Source organism: Prenolepis imparis, unplaced genomic scaffold (genome assembly GCF_030444845.1).
Source record: "Prenolepis imparis isolate NDT839.2.m4 unplaced genomic scaffold, iyPreImpa1.0 SCAF_2, whole genome shotgun sequence".
NCBI classification, from domain to species: Eukaryota; Metazoa; Arthropoda; class Insecta; order Hymenoptera; family Formicidae; genus Prenolepis; species Prenolepis imparis.
This window is the reverse complement of record NW_028141160.1, coordinates 4,789,152-4,812,406: the sequence shown is the minus strand read 5'-3', so window position 1 is coordinate 4,812,406 and position 23,255 is coordinate 4,789,152. Positions and strand designations below refer to the sequence as shown.

Genomic DNA, 23,255 nt, shown 5'->3' with positions numbered 1-23,255 from the left:
TATGAATCCGTTTCGTAATGAGCTGCTATATAACGACGCAGTAACAATAATAACAATATCTTCGTTAAAAATAATAAAATAATGCACTAGAACACAATTTCACTAAACTAGAACGAAATTTCACTTTTTATCATTAAGTTAAAATTTAGATAAAACATATGTAAATGTATGATGCCGATATAATGATAAACGACCGATATAAGGAAAACGTATACATGCTGTGAATTTGACGCGTAGCGTAGCAACAAACAAATGCATATCTAAAAACGATCGATAATTATATACATAATGTACATTTTGAATTATATTGAAAATCTTTATTCAGTAATGAAAAATTCAAAGTATATACATCACATCTATGTACATTATTTACTTACATTTGTATGTAACTAATATATATATATATATATATATATATATATATATAGATGAAATGTTTAATATGAAATGTGTAAAATGTGATATTATATATTATATGATATACATTTTATTTCACAATGATTTTAGAGAAAATCTACCAAAGCTGATAATTTATTTGTGTAACAATTGTGTGCAATAAGCAATATTCTTAATGTTTAAAAGTACACATTTAAAACATCATCATCTTGTAATGAGTAAATTTTAACGATTTGGACGATTTCGTTATTTTTAAGTTGTACAACGTTATTAGGAGAAGTATTTGTAATAATCATCTCATTCCACGTTATACTCGTGAATAACTTCTTCGTCATATAATTCCCTGAATTAACTGATTTTTTTAAACATAATCCGTTAGTAATATATTTCAATGAGTTTTTATGTCATTATTCAAATTAATTTCTCTCAGGCGATTCGCAACTTGACATAAAGGATTATTTGGTGTACGAACTAATTTTTTTAAAGTCATCAAAAATTTTTCAAAAGGAAATGCTAAAATTGATGTTAATGAACATCCTAGATAAGCTACATCATCTGCTACGTGAATCAAATTATGAAAATTAATACTTTGTATAAAAGATCCATAAAATTTAGGCAATAAACGAAAAAATAATATTAACATTTTTTTTGTTTTTTTGACATTTAATATTGCCATATCATCACTACATAATAATCGACATACTACGTATAGAAGATGAAAGTGCTTATATTTGTCAGTTGGAAGAACATGACGAAGTAAGTAGGGATACTATGCCAATTCTAATCCATGGGGCTCCGAGGGGGGTGCGGGGCGCGGGGGTATCTCAGTGGCGCGGGGTATGACGTCACGCGGGGCGGAGGGTATCTCGGAGGCGCGGGGGCTGACGTCACGCGGGCGGAGGACGCTTATCGCAAAATCGGGAAGGGGGGGGGGTCTAAGCATGTTCGGCAACTGATTATCTTTGTGATTTATGGCTATCCGAAGCCATAAAACTATGTTTTTCATTTTATGGACATTTTATCATTAGGAAAGGAATGATGATTTTAGGGCCGACGCTGCGACGAACATGTTGAAACGTGATTTAATAGGCCTCCACCTATTTGCGTTGACGTTCGGCAGCTTTGTACCCTCGCGGAAAATCAGTCGTAAACGAGAGCGAAACATCTTCCTTAATATTTTTTAAGGAAGAATTGCGACGTTTCGGCGCCAACGTTCGGTTGCTTATACCCGAAGCACTCTAGAATCCATAAAACTATGTTTTTCATTTTATGGACAAAATGTCCATTAAATGTCCATAAAATCATTAGGATATTATGGAAAGGAATGAAGATTTTAGGGCCGACGCTGCGACGAACATGTTGAAACGTGATTTATATAGGTGCAAAAGCGCTGACGTTCGGCAGCTCTGTACCCTCGCGGAAAATCGGTCGTAAACGAGAGCGAAACATCTTTCTTAATTTTCTTCTTGTGTCTTTACTTCTCTATCCATAAAACGGCAGCGCGGTATGGGAAACTATCTTTTGAGATACGCCAAATGTTAGAAAAGGAAACAGAAGTAGGTGAAATATATATAAGGAGGATGAGAGCGCGTCAAACCATAGTACGATTTGAAAGCGCATAGATGCAGCGGTGAAAAAAAAAGTTTAGTGGCTACTTTTCTTGTGTTAGAAGTGTTAGTGGCATAGTAGTGAGAAAAAAATGGAAAACATTGAGCAGACTGAACGCGACCTGATGGAGCGGTCCCATCAAGTCACCACCTTGGGCGAATATTTTGAATGGGCGCTGCGCTGCGAGGACTTTATCAAACTGCTCGAAGAACGCAGTCGCGTAAAACGTCCGCGACTCTCGATTGGATATAGACAATCTTTGGTTGCTAGAATCGCGCGACTCGAGGGTGCAAAAACTCGATTGCAGAGACAGTTTATATCCAGTGGTGGTGATTATAGTGGTGACAATAACGTGGAAAGGCTCGTTTGGCGAGAGATCGATACCGCGTTCGAAAATCGGATACTGACAGGTGCGGTGATTAATGCAGACTATATCGAACCGCGACAATTTTTGGAAGACGCTAGTAGTGTAGTACTCAAGCAAGTGTAAGACATTATAAAAATACACAACTGTGCAAAAGTAAATACCGTGTTCAACGGTGAGTTTGTGTCCGGTGATAAGCGCGCCAACAAAAGCATTAACATGAGAAATTAAGAACTCTTTCGCACGTCCGATTTACACGAGTGGTACGAGCGACATGTCATCGAATCCACATTGGCGTCTCTCGAAGAGTTCCAGGAACGTGATAGCGGATGGGCATTGTCACGTATCCTCGATCTTACGGTCAACGTCAACAAGTGCAATTTTATGCGTGCGAGGTGTTATTTAAACTTGCCACGAGAAATTATGGCGAAGAGAGCGGTGATTAACGTGCGATCAACGGACAATGCGTGTTTCGCATGGTCAGTGGTGGCCGCTCTGCATCCAGTTGCAAAATATAGTGAGAGAACATCGTCATATCCTCATCACGACAATGCTACATTTACAAAGCATTGAGTTTCCGATGACGTTGAACCAAATAAAAAAATTTGAACTGGCAAATAACATCTCAATCAACGTCTACGGCATCGAGAGGAAGAAAGAACTATCAATTCTTCCGATACGACTGGCCGATCGGAAAAGAGAAAAACATGTAAATTTGCTGTATGTGGAGGAGGACGACAACGTTGGACATTTCGCGTATATAAAAAATTTGTCTCGCCTTATGAACACGCAATTGAGTAAAAATGGTCACAAGAAATATATCTGCGATCGGTATGTATATTTATTGCAAATTATATATTAAAATATAATTGTAAATAAAATTGTAATTTTTTTTTCTTTCACAGATGATTGCACTACTTTAGTTTGAGCGAAAAGAGGCTCACATTGCGGACTGTCGAGAAATGAACGACTGCGCCATCCGATTACCAAGCGATAAAGACAAGTGGCTCGGCTTCGACAACTACAACAGAAAGGAGCGACTTCCGTTTGTAGTGTACGCCGACTTGGAATGCGTTTTGGCAAAGACCCAGAAGCGACAAATTATCAACATCACAAGGTATTCAGCATCGCTTATTATAATACATTGTTCATACGATGAAACATTATCCGCATACCAATCTTATCGCGGCGCCGTTTGCATCACGTGGTTCGTCAACAAACTCGAGGAATTAGCGCATCGCGTAAAGGGTATCCTGTCCGCCAATGTCCCCATGACAAAATTAACGCAAGATGAATGGGAAAAATTTCATAGCGCCACGCAATGTCACATTTGCGAAAAACCGTTTGCGCCGGATGATAATTGAGTACGCGATCATTGTCATCTGACCGGGCAATACAGGGGTCCCGCGCACTCAAACTGTAATATAAATTACAAAGACTCTTATGTCATTCCTGTAGTTTTCCATAATCTATCTGGCTACGACGCACATTTTATCATAAAAGAAATAGCTACCGCGTACGAAGGACGCGTAGATGTGCTTCCAATAACAAAAGAAAAATACATTTCATTTACAAAGACTGTCAATAGTACCGACGACGACAAAGATCGGAAAACTTGTGTAAAATTACGATTCATCGATTCATACAAATTTCTCAGTGCTAGTCTTGACAAATTGGCATCTTTTTTGAATAAAGAAAAATTAAAAATTTTACGTTCCAATTTTTCCGCATTATCCGCTAACAATTTTGAATTATTGACGCGAAAAGGTGTCTTTCCATACGAGTACATTGACTGCGTGGACAGGCTGCAGGACACGCGTTTACCACCGCGCGAATCGTTTTACAGTTCTTTAACCGGTGACACTGTATTCGAGAGCGATTACGCGCACGCCGAGAACGTATGGAATCGATTCTCCATTCAAACCTTGGGTGAATACAGCGATCTGTACTTAAAAACTGATGTCTTGTTATTAGCAGATATTTTTGAAAACTTTCGCGACACTTGCATCGCGAATTATGGACTCGACCCTGCGTATTATTATACTCTTCCCGGGTATACATGGGACGCGATGCTAAAACATACAAATATTGCATTTGAATTGCTTACCGATATCGACATGGTCATGTTTATTGAAGGGGGTATACGCGGCGGTCTAAGTCAATGTTCTAACAGATACGCGCATGCTAATAACAAGTACATGCAGTCATATGATCCATCGAAACCATCATCATATTTAATGTATTTAGATGTAAATAATTTGTACGGATGGACAATGTGTCAACCACTGCTTTATGCCGATTTTCGATGAGTCGACGATGTATCTAACTTTGACATATCATCTATCGCGCTCGATTCACCTACAGGCTATATCCTCGAAGTAGATTTAGAATATCCACAACATCTTCACGACACGCATACTGACCTACCGTTTTGCCCGACACGCGACAAGCCGCCCGGCAAGCGGGAAGATAAGCTTCTCGCAACGCTATACGACAAGAAGTGTTACGTCATACACTACCGCAACCTGCAGCAGTGCACGCGTCACGGTCTTCGTATCGTAAAGATACATCGCGTATTACAATTTACTCAATCCGCATGGCTTCGCGGTTACATTGAACTTAACACACAATTTAGAACACAAGCGAAAAATGATTTTGAGAAAAATTTATATAAATTGATGAACAACGCGGTATTTGGCAAAACGATGGAAAATGTGCGTAATCATGTAGATGTAAAATTACTGACAAAGTGGGACGGACGATACGGAGCAGAGGCGATGATAGCGAAATCAAATTTTCATAGTAGGAGCGTCTTTTCGGAAAATTTAATTGCCGTAGAATTACGTAAACTAGAAGTAAAATTTAACAAACCAATCTATGTCGGCATGTGCATACTCGACATCTCTAAAACATGTTTGTACGAATTTCATCACGAGTACATGTCACCGCTCTATCGTGACAGATGCCGGATAATGTACACTGACACAGACAGTTTAATATACCATATTAAATGCGAAGACATGTATGAAAATATGAAACGCGATATCGCTAGATTCGATACGAGCGATTAAACTACGGATAATGCGTACAGTATACCACTTGTGAATAAAAAAGTACCGGGTCTAATGAAGGATGAAAATAATGGCACGATAATGACCGAATTCGTTGGGCTTAGAGCAAAAATGTACGCGATGAGGATGGACGGCAAAAACGACACTAAAAAAGCAAAAAGTGTCAAAAGTAACGTTATCGCGAGAACGATAACATTTGACGATTATACACGGTGTCTGAATGACGAGATTGAAATGACACGTCAGCAATCATGTAATAGATCGAAATTGCACTAAGTGTATACCATCCGCGAGACAAAAATTGCTCTAAGTCCGTACGACGATAAGCGGTATATCATACCTGATTCGATTGACACATTACCATGAGGACATTACCAGATACCCTTATAAAATATAATGTAACATAATGTGTGTGTGTGTGTGTGTGTGTGTAATATTTTGTATTTCATATTTCATATATGTATATTGTAACGATTATTGGAAAGGATGTATTAATAAAGATTTTTTTTGTATGTGTATTTCATATTTCTCTCTCTCTCTCTCATATATTGCAATGGAAAGGATGTATTAATAAAGATTTTGTATATTTTAATATTTCATATATTTTTATACGTTGTACACATTACATATTTTTTAATTTTAAGAAATTAATAAATACAGTTTGAATTGAATTGCATTATCCTTATGTATCCAAGAGTTGTGCGAATTGTCAAATCCCAGCCATTTCACGTAAACCTCGTCACTTCTCCTGCGCAGTACTTTCTCCACGAAATACACGTCTGGATAATTTGTGCGATGCAATTCGTGCTCGTAAAACGCTCCAGCGATAGATGTTTTGCGATAGTCCTCCAGTAGATAGCTTACGGGATTAGTACGCTGCACATTAATAATCTTAAATACTTCGGTTGTCCAATTTGGCGTGTAACACTTCTCGAAAAGTTTCTTGTACTTGCTAACGCGTACCGGGTCACCTACTTTGAACTTTGCCGGACCCGCGATATTTACGTGATTGTACACGGTAGCCAAGAGTCTTTCAGCGATCGCGGGGGTAACGTCGATGGGTCTCATGCCGATCGTTCGATGCTTGCGCGCGTTGCAATCCGATACGAGTTGCGACAACGCGTTGATCCACTTGTAAGTTCCGTTCAGCGTAAACATCTTCCACATATCGTTCTTCAGCGTGCGATTGAATCGCTCGACGACCGATGCCTTCAATACCGAATATGTAGAATAGTGATTGATGTCATCTTTCCGTATAAGCCGTTGCACGTCGGCGTTATAAAATTCTTTCCCCATATCGGTTTGCATGTTTATCGGGCATCTCTTGCTATCTCGAATTATCTCGGCGATAGCGTCAGCCGTCTCGCTTCCACCTTTACTCTTGAGTGGAATGGCCCACGCATGCTTGCTCAACACATCGATGACGGTGAGTATGTAGTGGTAACCTCTGTTGAAACGAGAGTACGGACGCATCTCGACGATGTCAGCTTGCCACAGGTCATCGTATCCCCGCACTATGACGTGTCTTCGGGGAAAATTTTTCCTTGCTGGCGCGTGCAGTTCGTTCACCAACTGCCGTTTCTCCAAACTATGTTGTTTCTTTGCTTCGTCGGTTTTTTTCGATCGCCGTTTGTCGCTCGTTTTATGATTCATTTTCGTTTGTCGTTCTTCAACAGCCGTTCTTGAGCCGTTCGTAGCCGTTCCTGACCCGTTCGCAGCCGTTCCTGACTCGTTCTTGAGTCGTTCGTAGCCGTTCCTGACCCGTTCTTGAACCATTCTTGAACCGTTCGTAGTCGTTCTTGAGCCGTTCTTGAGCCGTTTTTGCGTTGTTTACTTCCGTTCTTGACCCATTCGAAAATCGTTCTTGATTCGTTCGCTGCTTTGTTCACAGTCGTTCCTTCTAATTTCTAACCCGTTCGTAGCCTTTCCTGACCCGTTCGCAACCGTTACTGACTCGTTCGCAGCCCTGCTTGAGTTGTTTGTAGCCTTGCATGTAGCCGTTAATGACTTGTTCATAGCCTCGTTCGCAGCCCTGCTTGAGTTGTTGGTGGCCTCGTTCGCTGTTGCTAGGCCGTTCATAGCCTCGTTCGCAGCCCTGCTTGAGTTGTTGGTAGCCTCGTTCGCAGCTGTTGCTAGGCCGTTCCTTAATACTGCCACTCATTGTAGTTAGATAGTAGTTCGATAATCCTTCGTAGCTATTCGATAATTGTTCGTAGCCGTTCGATAACCCTTCGTAGATGTTCGATAACCGTTCGATAGCCGCTCCTAACCCGTTCACTGCTGCTCATTCAGGTTGATAGCCGTTTCTGAGTTAGCGTTAGCGTTAGCCGAGCGTTGAAGTTCGTTTATCACAAACTGTATTGCCCGCACATCCTTCTCGAACGAAGTCAGCTTCTCATCTGATTCTTTCTGTTGATTCATCAATCTTTTAACGCAGGATTCCACATACAGTTTGTTGACGGCATCGGTGTCAGCCTCAGGTTGCGCTACACGACGAATCTTCCGCGACCTTGCGTCATAGTCCGTAACGACGCGACACAGAGTGTTTTCGTGCACATAACTTTTCACCAATCTATCCCAAGAACCGCTTGTGCCGGTTGCATCATCTCTTGGTTCGAATAATCCAAATTTGTTGATAGGCATTTTTTTCCCGATACGAGTGACGCCGATCGACTGATTAGATTTGTCAAGACACCATTCAATTTATAATAATGCCTGCTTCGCGAAGTTCCTCGATGATCGACAGGATCTCATTGTCGTGAGCGTTGTGGCCAGCTCGGCGCGAAGCGTCCAGCAATCGTACCCGATCCACTAGCTCGTTGGGGTCATCCCAGTGTATGTAATTGATCTTATTGTCGGTTAGCGCCATCGCGTGATGCATGACTATTCCCTTTCCAGATTTTTTCTTTTCAATCGATATCAATGGTGCGATTATATGTTTGTACTTGTATCCTCTGTTGCTTCGTAATTAGCCTTGTGTGTCATAATTGCGTTTATGCGCGTTCGTCGCCAATAATATGCTCTTGTATTTATGCATATCATCCTCCGTGTAAATGTCATCATCGGGAATTCTCTTGAAAATCAATTCGTATAATCCTGGTGTACCTCACTTTGTCTATAATTATAGTCATATTTGTCAATGTCGAATCGTTTGTTACCGAGACGCATTTCATCCTTGTCGAAATAGACACCGTACACGTGCTCGATTTTCCTTTCTTTGTCGCCACCGAGGAGAGTGCTCATGTACTCTAGTCCCAGTGGTCCCAAGTGCTTTCGCAACATTTCTTGACCTTCCAGCGTTTGTAATGTGTTTCGAACAAACGATGTTTCGAGCGTGCTGCCCGAGGTTTCGAAAACATTTTCGTTTGCGAGTGTTTCGGGTATCATAGGTTGTACGATTCTCGTTGTCACGAACGGTGTAGAGGTTATCATCGGTTCATCCAGTAAAGCATCTGATGTACGCGGTGTCGATGAGCGATTCGGGTTTGACCGTCCTCTTTTTCGGTGTCGCATCAACCTTCTCCTCTTCTTCCTCCTCCTCCTCCTCTTCCTTGTACCGCTTGATGGGTAAGATTTTAATCTTTGCGGTACTTCCCGGCTCGTTTTTTACCGCGATCGAGTTGTCGACAATCTTTTGTAGCGGCTCAATAATATGGCTAAAATGGGTCTTGACCGCGATATCGTCATCGATCTTACCGGTCTTCAAAGCGCGATGTTTCTTGCGGATTGATTCACTCGTTTTCGCAATCTCCTTCGCTATCTTTTCACGCTCGCGAATATTATCGCTCTCAGCCATGTTGACAGAGTGTCGAACGCTCGTGTTTCATCTCTCTCAACAGAACATCGGCAACGACTAATTGTTTTGCGGTATCGCGAACACGTTAAATCCGTTTCTGTATCGGCCGTTCGTAAGCGAGGTATCCTTGTCTATTACTAGGAATCCATACTTTTGCTGCCAACAAGTACGACATAATTCACTGAAATCCTCGTCTGACATGTCGGTATTCACGTGATCATTGTACACATGTTTCAAGTTGGTACCACCATGTTTAAACAAGATTAACAGGTTTGCGTTGTCGCGTATAAGATGTTTCAGTATTCTTGCGTATGTTTGACAGAGATAGAAGCAGTCGACGTTCGAGTGGCGTCCCATTGAAAAGTACTCTCTTATCGTATTTTGTTTGTCGCACGCCACGTCATCGAAAACGAAAATCGAGTTTGGACATGCTTCGCTCGGTGGAATGACGTCACTGTTATTGGAGAATGTAAAATAGCCGATTTCATCGATCGACGTCAACAAATTCTCCAGATACCGATATTTTGGCTGTTGCAGCGACTTTGAATACACGTACACGTTTTCAAAGTGGACGCCGTGCGGGCTTTCTATCAAACTAATCAACACGTTAGTTTTACCGCAATTCAAGGGGCCGCAAACGATCGCGCGTATAGTAGTCGGCAGTATCGTACCATGTCTACGCATCTCCGCGTTGTCCCCCATCGATCGTAATCTGGCGTCGTAATTCGTCACGCGTATCGCGAAAGGTTGTCGCACGAAATTCATGTTCACACTCCTGACTGGATCGAACGTCTGCCTATTTATAGCTGCGCGGAACCGCGAATTGCTCAGTAACGAAAAAATGTTTGTCTTGCTATCAAGTCCTTACGATATTTGTAATTTGAGCGCTGAACAGCTACAATTTGTGTCGAAAACAGTTTTATTGCGAATGTGCGGCAATTACGTCCACTGCGTGTGGGACAAGCTTCCGGAACATATAAAGGCGGATTTGGAGGTTTAAACCTATCGCCGCTGTTTCGAACATTACAATCGACCGTGGCAGCGAACGCACATTGACGGTCCAGCGCCGATGATAAAAGATTGCAGCGAATGTCAACGAAAATAGGTAGGGGCCTATTAAATCAGGCGATAAACGCACTTCCGATCGAATTCCATATCCCCGGTTATCAGTTTTGCGCTACGAGCCAATCTTCGACAATCGCATCGTCAAGATCGAGACTCACACGTACAACCCGTTCGCTAACACAACATTCGGACACAGTGATGAGATAAGAATACCCATACAACAACAGGATCTGTATACGTTGCCGTATGAAAGTTTCCTATACATCGAGGGAGAACTAAAGATAAATAAACCAGCCGAAGGATCTGCTATGATACTGGGAAATAATTGTGTCGCATTCATGTTTGATGAGATTCGATACGAACTCGATGGCGTGGAGATTGATCGCAACAGAAACGTGGGAATAACAAGTATGCTCGAAAACTATGTAACGATATCATCCGATGGAAGCGTGATTATGAGAAACGCCGGCTGGACTGATCCGACTACTGCGAATGGAAACTTCAATTTTTGTGTATCGCTCTACATGTTATTGGGATTTTGTGAGGATTACAGACGAGTGGTGATTAACGCTCGTCATGAGTTAATCTTAATACGATCGCGCAACGACAACAATTGTCTGGTTGGAGATTCGACGCTGGAGCCTGTGATCAACATATTCAAGATACAATGGCGAATGCCACATGTGTTGTTGAGCGAGATTAAGAAGCTGCTACGCGCTCTGGAAAGCGGACATTACCTCAGCATGGGTTTGCGCTCGTGGGATCTGTATGAGTATCCGCTATTGCAGCGTACAACCAAGCATTCATGGCCATTAAGACAGCGACTCAGCTGGAGAAGCCACGATATGTTATCTTCGCTCTGCAGACAGGTCGGAAAAACATCATGTCTGAGGATATGAGTCGATTCGACGATTGCAAGATGACCAAAGTGAAACTCTATCTGAACTCGGAATGTTATCCGTACGACGATATGAATCTGGATTTCGATAAAAACAGATGGTCGATTCTGTACGAAACGTATGCGCGTTTCTGCAAGAACTATTATGGATACGAGTATCTCGAGCCGAGTCTCACCGTCTCAATGTTTCTACGTAACGGTTCGTTCGTGATCATCGATCGTTTGTTCTCGACAAAACGAATCGGTCAAGAGCGCAACCGTGGATGTGAGATTGGAATTCGAGTGTAAGGAGAATGTGCCGATGAATACCACTGCGTACTGTCTCATCATACACGATCGAGTGATCCAGTACAACCCGTTGACCAACGTTGTGCGCAAAATCACCTAAACGCACCAACAATTTAGAGAGAGGGGGAAGCGTAGCAGAATATAAATCAAAGTGTTATGAGATGGTTGTCATTCTTCTTTTTAACTGATACATCGAAGAAAGAGATCTCGTCATGTCCGTACCAACGTTTGTGGATCTACATGGGTTTATCCTCAATAAACAATTCATTGTAAAGGAAGCGGCAATCCTGAGAAGAGGATTTATTTTATCTCATTATTTTTTCGCATGTCCTGTACCATGGGGTGTGCTCATAAAATCGGAGAGACACCAAGCCTCATGGTTGACTCAAAATCATCATGAATTACAATGGAAAGATGGAAACGTTCCATGGCTCAGCGTTTGATTACAACAGCTATCGTTGGTGGACCACATGAAGAAGAAGAAGAAGAATCCTTTCTCGTATATGTAAAAGGACTTGAAAAGCGAGAATGGTTAGCCGATATATTGGATGGTGCGGGAAACGGTTTCATTATTGAGACCTTGGATGCTGATTACGACGATATCGAGTCTCTAAATAATCTAGATGTTAAAAACACTATGCGATATGGAAAACATGTTAAGAATTGCGCATTACAAAATGTATTCAAAATATTTAACTGGTGGTCGCAACGCCAGAAAGAATTGCAAGATTTGGAAAAATAAAATATTTAAACATTAAATGTTTTATTTCTTGTTCCCCCTCCTCATTCCTTCCCACGCGAGTCGTTTAAGAATTCTTTTTATCCGAGCACCGTCTCTCCTTTCTCCTAAATTTCAGAACACCAATAGTATTCTAGAATCTCCCATCACATTTACCCCACTACTTTGAAAAATAAGTGTCACGTATACTTTTAATTTTATACTATCAATGTTGCGTTAACCGTTTGTGCTGGTGGTTCACTTTTAAAATCTGGGAAATATGTACTACGCTGAAAGAAGCAGTGGCTCCGGCAGACGTGTGAATAATTACGTACCGAGTCGTGATGACACTCCATCGTTTGAGAATAAATGTGACGAGTAAGTTTTGTTTAACTTCTTTCTATCTTTTATTTTTTTTTACAAATTGTATTATTTTTAAACTAATTTCGTTTTTACAGCATTTTGTTGGAGCGTCGTGCAGTTCGTATACTAGGCAGACGATACGCATTGACAGCTACGGAATTTAAATTCCTCGCAATTGGTATCAAAGTGGATCCACCGAGTTACGTGGAAATCGCCATAGGAGATCATCGAGGAAAGGAACTGATACTATCTTTCGAAGCATGGAAGGGACTCTACGAGCAACGTCACAATATCCAAAATTTTCTTCGGAGCGACTCGAAAGATGTCCACAGTTTTATAAGTGTTGGACCTAACAGTGAGATTTCATATGATTAACGACGCCAAGTTAATAAGTCTTGAATCTTCAAATGTACGCATGATGATGATCGAATTGACGTTACACCATATGTTCGATCTCGATCCATGCATTGATGTAACTTTTGACCGATTGGTTAAAATTACCGATACAGTCGATATCAAGTTTACACAATTTTCAAATATCGCGTCCAATGTAACGAATCCTAAAGAAGTATCAAATGTAATACGCGCTAGCGACGCCTTCAACAAGCTCAGCTCATCGATTGCGAGCTGGCAACTTTAGTTTTTAGTCTATAATATGTAAGAAAAAAATATTTAAAAGAAGAATAAAGTTTTTAAGTCTAAATTATGGTGTAATTTCTTTGCATGCATTTCCAATCCGCACTCTTTCCCACCCGTAAACAGTTCCCTAGCTCTTATACGTATAGCTCCCCAATAATTGCGGGGTCCTTGCGGGGGATGACGTCATGCGGGGAAGGGGGAACGCGACGCTAGGGACCATGAGAGAGGTAGCGCGAGAGAAGATAGAGATAGCGCGAGGCGAACGTGAAGGAGAGAGATGTTGCGGCGAGGTACATGAAAGAGAGATAGCGCGAGGTTAGGGACTGCGAGAGAGGTAGCGCTTAGCAGAGAAAGAGAGAGCGCGAGGTGAACGCGAGAGAAAGAGAGGACGTGTGGCGAACGTGAAGGAGAGAGATGTTGCGGCGAGGTACGAGAAAGAGATAGCGCGAGGTTAGGGACTGCGAGAGAGGTAGCGCTTAGCAGAGAAAGAGAGAGCGCGAGGTGAACGCGAGAGAAAGAGAGGACGTGTGGCGAACGTGAAGGAGAGAGATGTTGCGGCGAGGTACGAGAAAGAGATAGCGCGAGGTTAGGGACTGCGAGAGAGGTAGCGCTTAGGATAGCGTGAGGTACCAGACGAGTGGGTGGATAGGTCTCACGGCAGGATGTCGTTCCACCTTACACAGGTGTTCGCCGGACATGGGTGTTTCGGCGAATACCTGTGTAAGATAGGGAAGGAGCGCACCACGAGGTGCCATCACTGCGAGGAGGACGGGGACACGGCGCAGCACACGCTGGAGTTTTGTCCGGCGTGGGCAGAGGAGCGCCGTGTCCTTGTCCAAATTATCGGGGAGGATCTGTCGCTCCCGACCATCGCTACTAAGATGGTCGGGAGCGAGGAAGCGTGGGAGGCGGTCTCCTCCTTCTGCGTCAAAGTCATGACGCAGAAGGAGGAGGCCGAAAGAGAGCGGGAGAGACGGGGAAGAGGGGGGAGACTCCCTCTCTCCCCTGAATCCCGGGAGGAGAGGGACGACCCCTCCTGGCTGCCTCGGCGAGGAAACCGCCGTGGTGGGGGCCGGGGGCGGGTCGGGCCCGGGGGGGCGGTGGCCGAGAGGGCACGAGAGAGAGAGGGTGCCCGTGGTAGAGGGGGCGGCGACGGGGGCGGCCCGCCGAGGCGGGGACGCGGAGGCGGACCCCCCCGTCGCAGGAGAAGAAGACGCCCCCCGAAGGGGGCGGAGTTGTAGACGGGAGGATGGGCGAGGGGCGCGGTGCCCCCTTCGCCCGGTTGTGAAGAAGGAGGCCCGAAAGGGCGGAATGGTTGGGCGAGGGGCGCGGTGTCCCCCTAGCCCGATGTTAAGTAAGGAGGCCCGATAGGGCGGAGCAGTCCAGGGGGGACGGGTGTCGCCCGGCTGGCGGCCGCACGGCGTAAGCTCTGCGGCCGGGGGTCGGGCAGCATCCGCCCCAGCCGCCGCCCCCCTCCTGCCAAATTCCTCCCCCAGGGGAGGGCCTCGGCGGTGTCCCAGGCCGATGGTCGAATCCCGTAAAGGGAGGGAACCGCGGGGGCACGGGGGATCACAGGGGCCCAGAAACAAACTGGGCCCCATTGCACGTGGTCCCCCCGGGAAGGGACGCGGCAGCGGCGGCCCTCTCACCGGTGCCATAGAACGCCGGTGGAAGGGCACCACTGCCTGCGGTGAGGATTCCCCCCCTTCTGGGGAGAGCCCTCAGGAGAAGAGCCCACGGAGCGTTGGCCGAATCTCCCGTCCCTTTAGGGAGGGAGAGGGAGCGCCGCTCCGGGGGCGGGGGGTGGCGGCTTGAACGGGAACACTCGAGCCGTGATCCCGCCCCCCAAACTCTTTGGGAGGGCGTGACGTGGGGGCGGTGCCCCCCTGCGTCACAACCGGGAAAGGACCGCACGACCAATTCGCGGGGGAGAGTATCCTCCTCTCGGGAGGATGCTCTCCTGAGATAGGTAAGGCCAGGGGATGGCAAGAAGTCATGCTCGGCAGTTCCTTGCCATCCCCATAAACGCCAGCGAAGGCACCCGCTGTGGTTTTAGTGAGGTAGGTCTTGGACCCCATCGTCGATCCACATGTGAATCGATGATGGGGGACAAGGAGTCCCACATAACCCTCATCCCCTACCCGGGGGGTGAGTGGTACCATGAGGTTTCCACAGCGCAACAAAAAAAAAAAAAAGAAAAGGATAGCGTGAGGTGTTCGCAAGAGAGAATTTTTTCTATTAATAATTTTTATTCATAAAATGTGTGTGTGTGTGAGTGTGAATTAAAAATTTAAAATATAAAAATATAAAATATGAAAAGAAAAATATATATATTCAAAAATAAAATAAGTATATAAAATTTAAAATATGAAATTTAAGTGGCTGGATAATGGTTGGGCGGCCGAATGCGGATGATGTGGCGGTGACTGCGGTGGCGGCAACTGCGGTAGTGACCAGGCAGGACTCCTGCATAACAAAAAATTTTTATTAATTATTTAAAAAAAAATTTTTTTTTAATAAAAAATAGCTGTACTTACTACTGGGTATAGACCCATAGTGCCTCCCTGACTGGTTCAGGAGGGTACGGTTCCTCACCGAACAATTTGCGGAGGCAGCACACATCGTCCCATTCATTGTAATCTTCCTCCATGTCACCCCACAGCTGGTCATTGTAATAGCGGTCATATTCCCGCCCTATCCGCACTCACCTAATATGCACCTCACGCTCCGAATCATACCACAAGTCGTGATACCTGGGTCAATCATCACGAAATATCATATCGACCCACCTGGGCCGATCATCATGACGCTCAATGTTTTCAAAATTCATTTTCAAGTATGAGATTATTCCATATAAGATTTGGCAAGTATACCAAGTAGTTTCAATATTACATATCAACATCGTCACTTTATTTATTTTCCTGCTCGAGAAAAGGCCTAATATTTATTACCTTTAATTTCATTTTTCCACTTTAACTTCACTGTACTTAACTGCACAAACGTTGAAGACTTTATGACAAACGTCGCGGAGACAGACTCTCTCCATAAGTTTCAACCCCCATCCCTTTCAAAATTATCGCAAGTCTAAATAGAAAAAAAAAAATTCGAGCAGCCGAACGTTGGCGCCGATACGTCGCAATTCTTCCTTAAAAAATATTAAGGAAGATGTTTCGCTCTCGTTTACGACTGATTTTCCGCGAGGGTACAAAGCTGCCGAACAACGCAAATAGGTGGAGGCCTATTAAATCACGTTTTAACATGTTCGTCGCAGCGTCAGCTCTAAAATCATCATTCCTTTCCTAATGATAAAATGTCTATAAAATGAAAAACATAGTTTTATGGCTTCGGGTAGCCATAAATCACAAAGATAATCAGTTGCCGAACATGCTTAGACCCCCCCCCCGATTCTGCGATAAGCGTCCCCCGTCCGCGTGACGTCAGCCCCCGCGCCGCCGAGATACCCCCGGCCCGCGTGACGTCATACCCCGCGCCACTGAGATACCCCCGCGCTCCGCACCCCCCTCGGAGCCCCATGGGTTAGAATTGGCATAGTATCCCTACTGAAGTACTAATATACCGCCGTATAAAAGAAAAAAAACGAAATTGTGTCGCTTTCTAATTTTTCAAATCAACGATATCAAAAACTTTTCTTTGAAATTCTGCAGGAATTTGACCCGATAAACCACGGAGTAAATTGCTTAATAATAAACGATTTCGTGGTCCAATATCACTAGTCTTGAGACCACCGAATACAATATTGTTTAATAAAGTTTTTGTAACACCAAGAAATAAAAGATGCATTGAACAACTGATTTTACTGGATCAAATCCTGGAATTTGTAATAACGGAGAGATCTCGTTATCAAGATGCTGAAGTTGTTTATGCTCTTCAAAGGATTGTTTAGTACGTTCTTTACAACTAGTTCTCGGGTATATGCGTTTATTTTTACCAACTGTTAGACCTTTTATAGTACAACGTTCGCATGCATAAAATGCTACGTGAGATTTGATACATTTAATAAACGCCCTAGCCGGTGTATCACATATAAAACCTACCAATTTAATATTGTATATTTTATCTTTTAATTTAATTTTGTTAGTTGATAAACTTAATAGTTCTTCAATAAATTTATTTAAAAATTCAGTTGGCGATTTTGGTTTAGCTTCACCATGATACATAGCAACAACCTGCGGCCTGACAATGTATTTCTCGTCATGTAACATGATTAATATAGGCCAAAATTGTTGTTTCGAATTTCTATAAATTTGTACCCCGTCAATATTAACTAGAATTTTATTTCATCTTTTACATATACTTCAGGATTTATCATTAATTGAACTTTTAGTTTGCAGAAATGTTGTAGCTGTTTTTGGAAATTCAGAATGTTCAGTTTTTAAAATACATAATAACTCAGATAACATTTTGTTATTGAGACATGCAATATTTCTAATCGACCAATCATATATTTTTTGTTTAAAAGGAATGTTTAAATCTATTTTTTCTACTCGCTGTTCGACTTCTTCATTATGATATTCTTCACTTGATGAAGATGATGTAATTTCATTATCAAACATACTAAAGAATTAAATATTTTACTTATTTAATTATAAAAATAAGATTAATTAATATAAGATTAATTAATAAGATTATTTAATAAGATTAATTATAAAAATATTTAAACAGATTAATACTAATGTAGAAAATTCCACAACTATTGCTGTTTTTAAATGAATTTTAAAGATAATTCTAATATAAAATAAATGTTTAATTCAAATATATTTTAAAAAATGTAAAATTAGAAATATATGGAATTACTTGGTATTTCTATTGTAAGGTAGCGCTAAAGAACGAGGCTTGTTTGTCGAAGGAAAAGGCTCTGGTATTTCTTCAAATTGAGAACTATATCCAATTTCATTTTCGGCAATGAAAACATTATTCAGATCATTATCAGAGTGATTTTCTTCATTCTCGTTGTCATTTTCATTGACATCCCACACAGAAAATAATATCTATTAGATATCTATTGGATACCCACAATAGGCATTAAGGATATCCACGAATATATAGAAAACATACTATTAGACATACTTAAGATATCCAAATGTCCGCCATACAACATCTCATAAATATCCATACGATATCTATATAAATATCCAATAGATATTTATACAATATCCAGTGGATATTTCTGTAGATATCCATTGCATGTATAGTGGATATTTATTAGATTTTTACGTGAATATCCATTCAATGTTTCATAAATATTCATAGAATATGTCGGTCAATATCCATTGGACATCTACATTAATATTCAGACAATATTTATATAGATATCTACTGTATGTAGAATTGATATTTATTAGATTTCTGCATGGATACAATGTTCTATATATATTCCTTAAAAAGATAATAGGTATTGGTAATAAGGTTTATTAAAATTAAATAGTTTTAAATATCTTTTGAAAAACAGTTGTTTTTATTTCTTTCAATGTAATGCATACGTTCTCACTTTCCTGCTTCATTAATAAGCAGAATTAATACAAAAAGAAATATAAATTAATTAAACGAAAAGAATTTAGAATTACTACAAAAAAAACTTAGAAATTAAAGTTAAATGCAGAGGGATTAATGTAGAATCTGTTTAGTTATTTGGAATACAATACTAATATCCTAAAATTGCAGAATTTATAAACTTAAAACGTTTAAAAACATGTTAGAAACATATTAATAATAATTAAAAGCAGGATATTATACAGGGCAAAAAATCTGGATATAATTGAATATCTCTTAAACAGAGAAAAAATTTCAAATAAAAATTGTGGAGTTTAACAATATCTATTTGCAGATCTTATCACTTTGACCTTGAGTGGATCAGCCAAGTGGACCTTGCCAAGATCAGGACAAGATCATGAATTTAATTTTTTAAATAAAATCACCATATTTTTTAAAAATATGGTTCCATTTAAAAAATTCAAGATAATCTTATCCTGACCTTGGCAATGTCACCTAAGGTCAAAGTGATAAGATGTGTAAATAGATATTTTTAAACCTTACAATTTTTGAAACATTTTTTTCTTAAATGTATTGTTCATGAGACATTCGACTGTATCCAGACTTTTGTACTTTTGTACCCCATCTTGTATATTATGTATGCTTCATATCTATCTTAGGTTCAGTTTTTTAGGCGTTTAAACATACAATTTTTAAATTTAAAAAATATGGCTTATACCCAAGTAGCAGGCAAATATTTTTAAAATGTTTTTTAAGTCCCCTTTTATTCATTAAAAAAACATAAATTTTAACATTTAAAGAATGTTTTTTAAATATTTGAGAAATGATTAATTATTCATTTAATAAATATTTGTTTTATATTTAAAAAAATGTTTTTTAAGTGTTTAAAATATGATTATTTTTTATTAAAAAAATATTTATTTTATATTTGAAAATAGGTTTTTTAATCATTAAAAAAACAAATTTTAACATTTGAAGAATGTTTTTTAAATATTTGAGAAATAATTAATTATTTATTTAATAACTATTTGTTTTATATTTAAAAAAATGTTTTTTAAGTGTTTAAAATATCATTATTTTTTATTAAAAAAATATTTATTTTATATTTGAAAATAGGTTTTTTTAATAATAAAAAAGACATTTAATGTTAAAAAATGTATTTTTAGTAATATTCAAAAAGATTTAATCTTATGTAAGATATACATATATACACTTTTTGTTTATATTATATTTGTCTTTATATTATATTTTGTTTATATTATTGTTCCTCGCTCTCATTATTATGTTCCTCATCGGTTTCGTCTCCGCTGTCAAAACTGGAGTCATCCACATTAGACTCTTTCTTGTTTTGTCTGTTAATGTTAAAAATATATCAATATTAATAAACATTAGTATAGTATAATGTAATAATTTTTATGAATTTTTAATTTATATATGTATATATACCCATGCCGTAGCCGAATTTTTTACAAAAATTTTATATAACAAAATATATATATTTACTTTTTTATACGAAAAGTGGCCTGAGCCAGCCAAGGTCCTGCTTTTCTCCCAAATATAACTTCATTTATTGTTGGGATTTCTTTAGCTACTGCTTCTGTAAAAAAGAATAAATAAAAACATAATTTACTTGTTAAGTTTTTTATTTTAACTAAGAATTTATTAGGCTCCAAATATGAAATACATATTCAAATTTTAACAGGTGAGAGAATCAAACACGGATGATGGTCAGTTTCAAAAAGAATTGTTTTTATTGAAACTGATATATTGTGCTCTGGACACATATTTTCTTGATACCAAACAAATTTTAATAAATTTCAATTCAAAATATTATTTTTATTTACCTCTCTCTCTTCTATAGATTTTTTTATTTTATTGAATTTTTTTATTTTATCCACTTTTAGAAGAGCAAATGTACGATATAAAAAAATTATACAATATGAAATGTGATGTAAGTTACCCAATTCACATTTAAGATAAAGTATAAAATTAATTTTAAAAAAAATTTTTTAATAAAAAAAAAACTCCCGACTGCTGCCAACAAAGTTGTAACATTTAAAAATAAAAAGTAAAAATTAAAAAATTAATAAAAATAAAAAGTAAATAAAAAGTAATAAAAAATAAAAAGTAAAAAACAAAAAATTAAAAAATAAAAGGTAAAAAGTAAACAAAAAACTAAAATTAAAAAATTAAGAGTAAAAAGTAAACAAATAAAAAATAAAGAGTAAAAAGTAAACAAAAAACTACAAAAAAAACAAAAATTAAAAAATAAATAAATAATGAAAATTTAAAGTAAAAAATAAGCTTTTAAAAGTATGAAATAATATTTATTGGTATTAATACAATTAAGTACAAATTATTATTAAATATTATATTTAAAAAAAACTATACATGTCTTATTGTAATAATTGTTAAATATCAAATAAAGTATAAGTTATAAATAAAATAGTAAACCACACACAAATAAGTCATTGTTGTTTATTATATAATTTATTCTTATTTAAATTTATTCTTATCACACATATTCAGCGCTATATAATTTACAAAGATTTCAGATTTTAGAATTCAATAGTACTAAAAATTTTTTTACATTGTAATTATTATTAATTCTACAATTTACAAGAGCAGTCGGAAAACACCGCGCTAAGTGTGTGTGTTCCGCATACGTCAGTATACACATGCGTGTATGAGTGCACATGAGTAAGCATTTAAATGTGGGTGTGCATACGTTCGAATGTGCGTGTCTCTGCGTGCGTAAGTGCGTGCATATGTATGTGCGTGTGCGCGCGTAAATGCGTGTGTGTGTGCGTACATGTGTATGCGTGTGTGAGTACGTGCATTGAGTATCGATATTCGTGTGTTTGTGCCTATTTACTACATAAGAAAACGTGCGCGTGCGCGTATGTCTTAAATTTAGTGCGGCGTCTCCTGACTGCTCTTGTAAATTGTAGAATTAATAATAATAATAATTACAATGTAAAAAAATTTTTAGTACTATTGAATTCTAAAATCTGAAATCTTTGTAAATTATATAGCGCTGAATATGTGTGATAAGAATAAATTTAAATAAGAATAAATTATATAATAAACAACAATGACTTATTTGAGTGTAGTTCACTATTTTATTTATAACTTATTTGATATATAACAATTATTACAATATGACATACACGTATAGTTTTTTTTAAATATAATATTTAATAATAATTTGTACTTAATTGTATTAATACCAATAGGGATGAAAAGTGGCCCCGCATGCTCAGTAACTGGTTGGCATGCGGAAGGTCCCGGGTTCGAATCCAGTTCAAACCAACACACCCCATATGCCTGCTTGGAACTGGTGGGAGAAAGGAAATCCGGAGTCGTTGAAGGAGGGGGAAGGCAGGATCAGACAGGGAGAGGAAGAGAGGAGGAAGGAGGAAGGAAGAAGTTGTTGGAGGAGGGAGAGAGGAACCGGAATAGAGGAGCTTAGAGAAATGATGGAGTTGATGGAAACGGTTGGAAAGAAGCAGTTGGGGATTGGAGACGGAGTGGGGAGAATTGAATATGTTGTATGTATATTGTAAGGTCGATATGGCCAGGTTGAAGAGAGGTGGTGAGTTGTAAAAAGGTTCGGGAACGCTCCTTGTGAAAAGCGCCTTGTAAACCTCGAGGGGATAGACAATAAAATGATGGATGGATGTATTAATACCAATAAATATTATTTCAAACTTTTAAAAGCTTATTTTTTACTTTAATTTTTCATTATTTATTTATTTTTTAATTTTTGTTTTTTTTGTAGTTTTTTGTTTACTTTTTACTCTTTATTTTTAATTTTTTAATTTTAGTTTTTTGTTTACTTTTTACTTTTTATTTTTTAATTTTTGTTTTTTGTTTTTTACTTTTTATTTTTTATTATTTTCTATTTACTTTTTATTTTTATTAATTTTTTAATTTTAATTTTTTACTTTTTATTTTTAAATGTTACAACTTTGTTGGCAGCAGTCGGGAGTTTCTTTTATATTAAAAATTTTTTTTTATTATTTCATTTTTTTAAAAGCTGTTTGCTATGTATTTGTGTGTATACAGAACACTTTTCGAAGCCTTTTATACATAACGCATAAAGAAATCAACCAATCAGAGTCCTTCATTTCTATCCTAGGAATAGAAATAAAGAATTCTGATTGGTTAAATCCCTTATGTCTTATGCATATCTGTTTTCATCGAAACATGCCCTAAAGCGCCAAGCTATAGGCAATTCTCAGCAGCTGTGTCATTCGCTCTAGAGTCCCTAGCAAATCTAGGGATTCTAACTCGCTCCACACGCGGTTGACGCGGTCAAAGAAAATTTGACGCGATTGTCTGTTGCTAGCGTCTCGAAACTAGCATCACTTGATATCTCTTGTTTATTTTTTGTGAACCATGTTTCTTCTTGCACGCATACGTTCGTGCAGCGTTGAGGAGAGAGGTGTCTTGTTGCGCGTTAAAATAAATTTTTTTGGAATCCGCGTACAATAGTCCGTCACGAAACTACCAGACCTTATTCAGTCACTGGACTA

At 39.1% G+C, this 23,255-nt stretch overlaps 1 pseudogene; it reads right to left on the bottom strand.

Moving 5' to 3' along the window:
- Positions 1–575: 575 nt before the first annotated feature.
- Positions 576–17,627, bottom strand: LOC145932861 (uncharacterized; annotated as a pseudogene).
- Between the last annotated feature and the right edge of the window lie 5,628 nt (positions 17,628–23,255).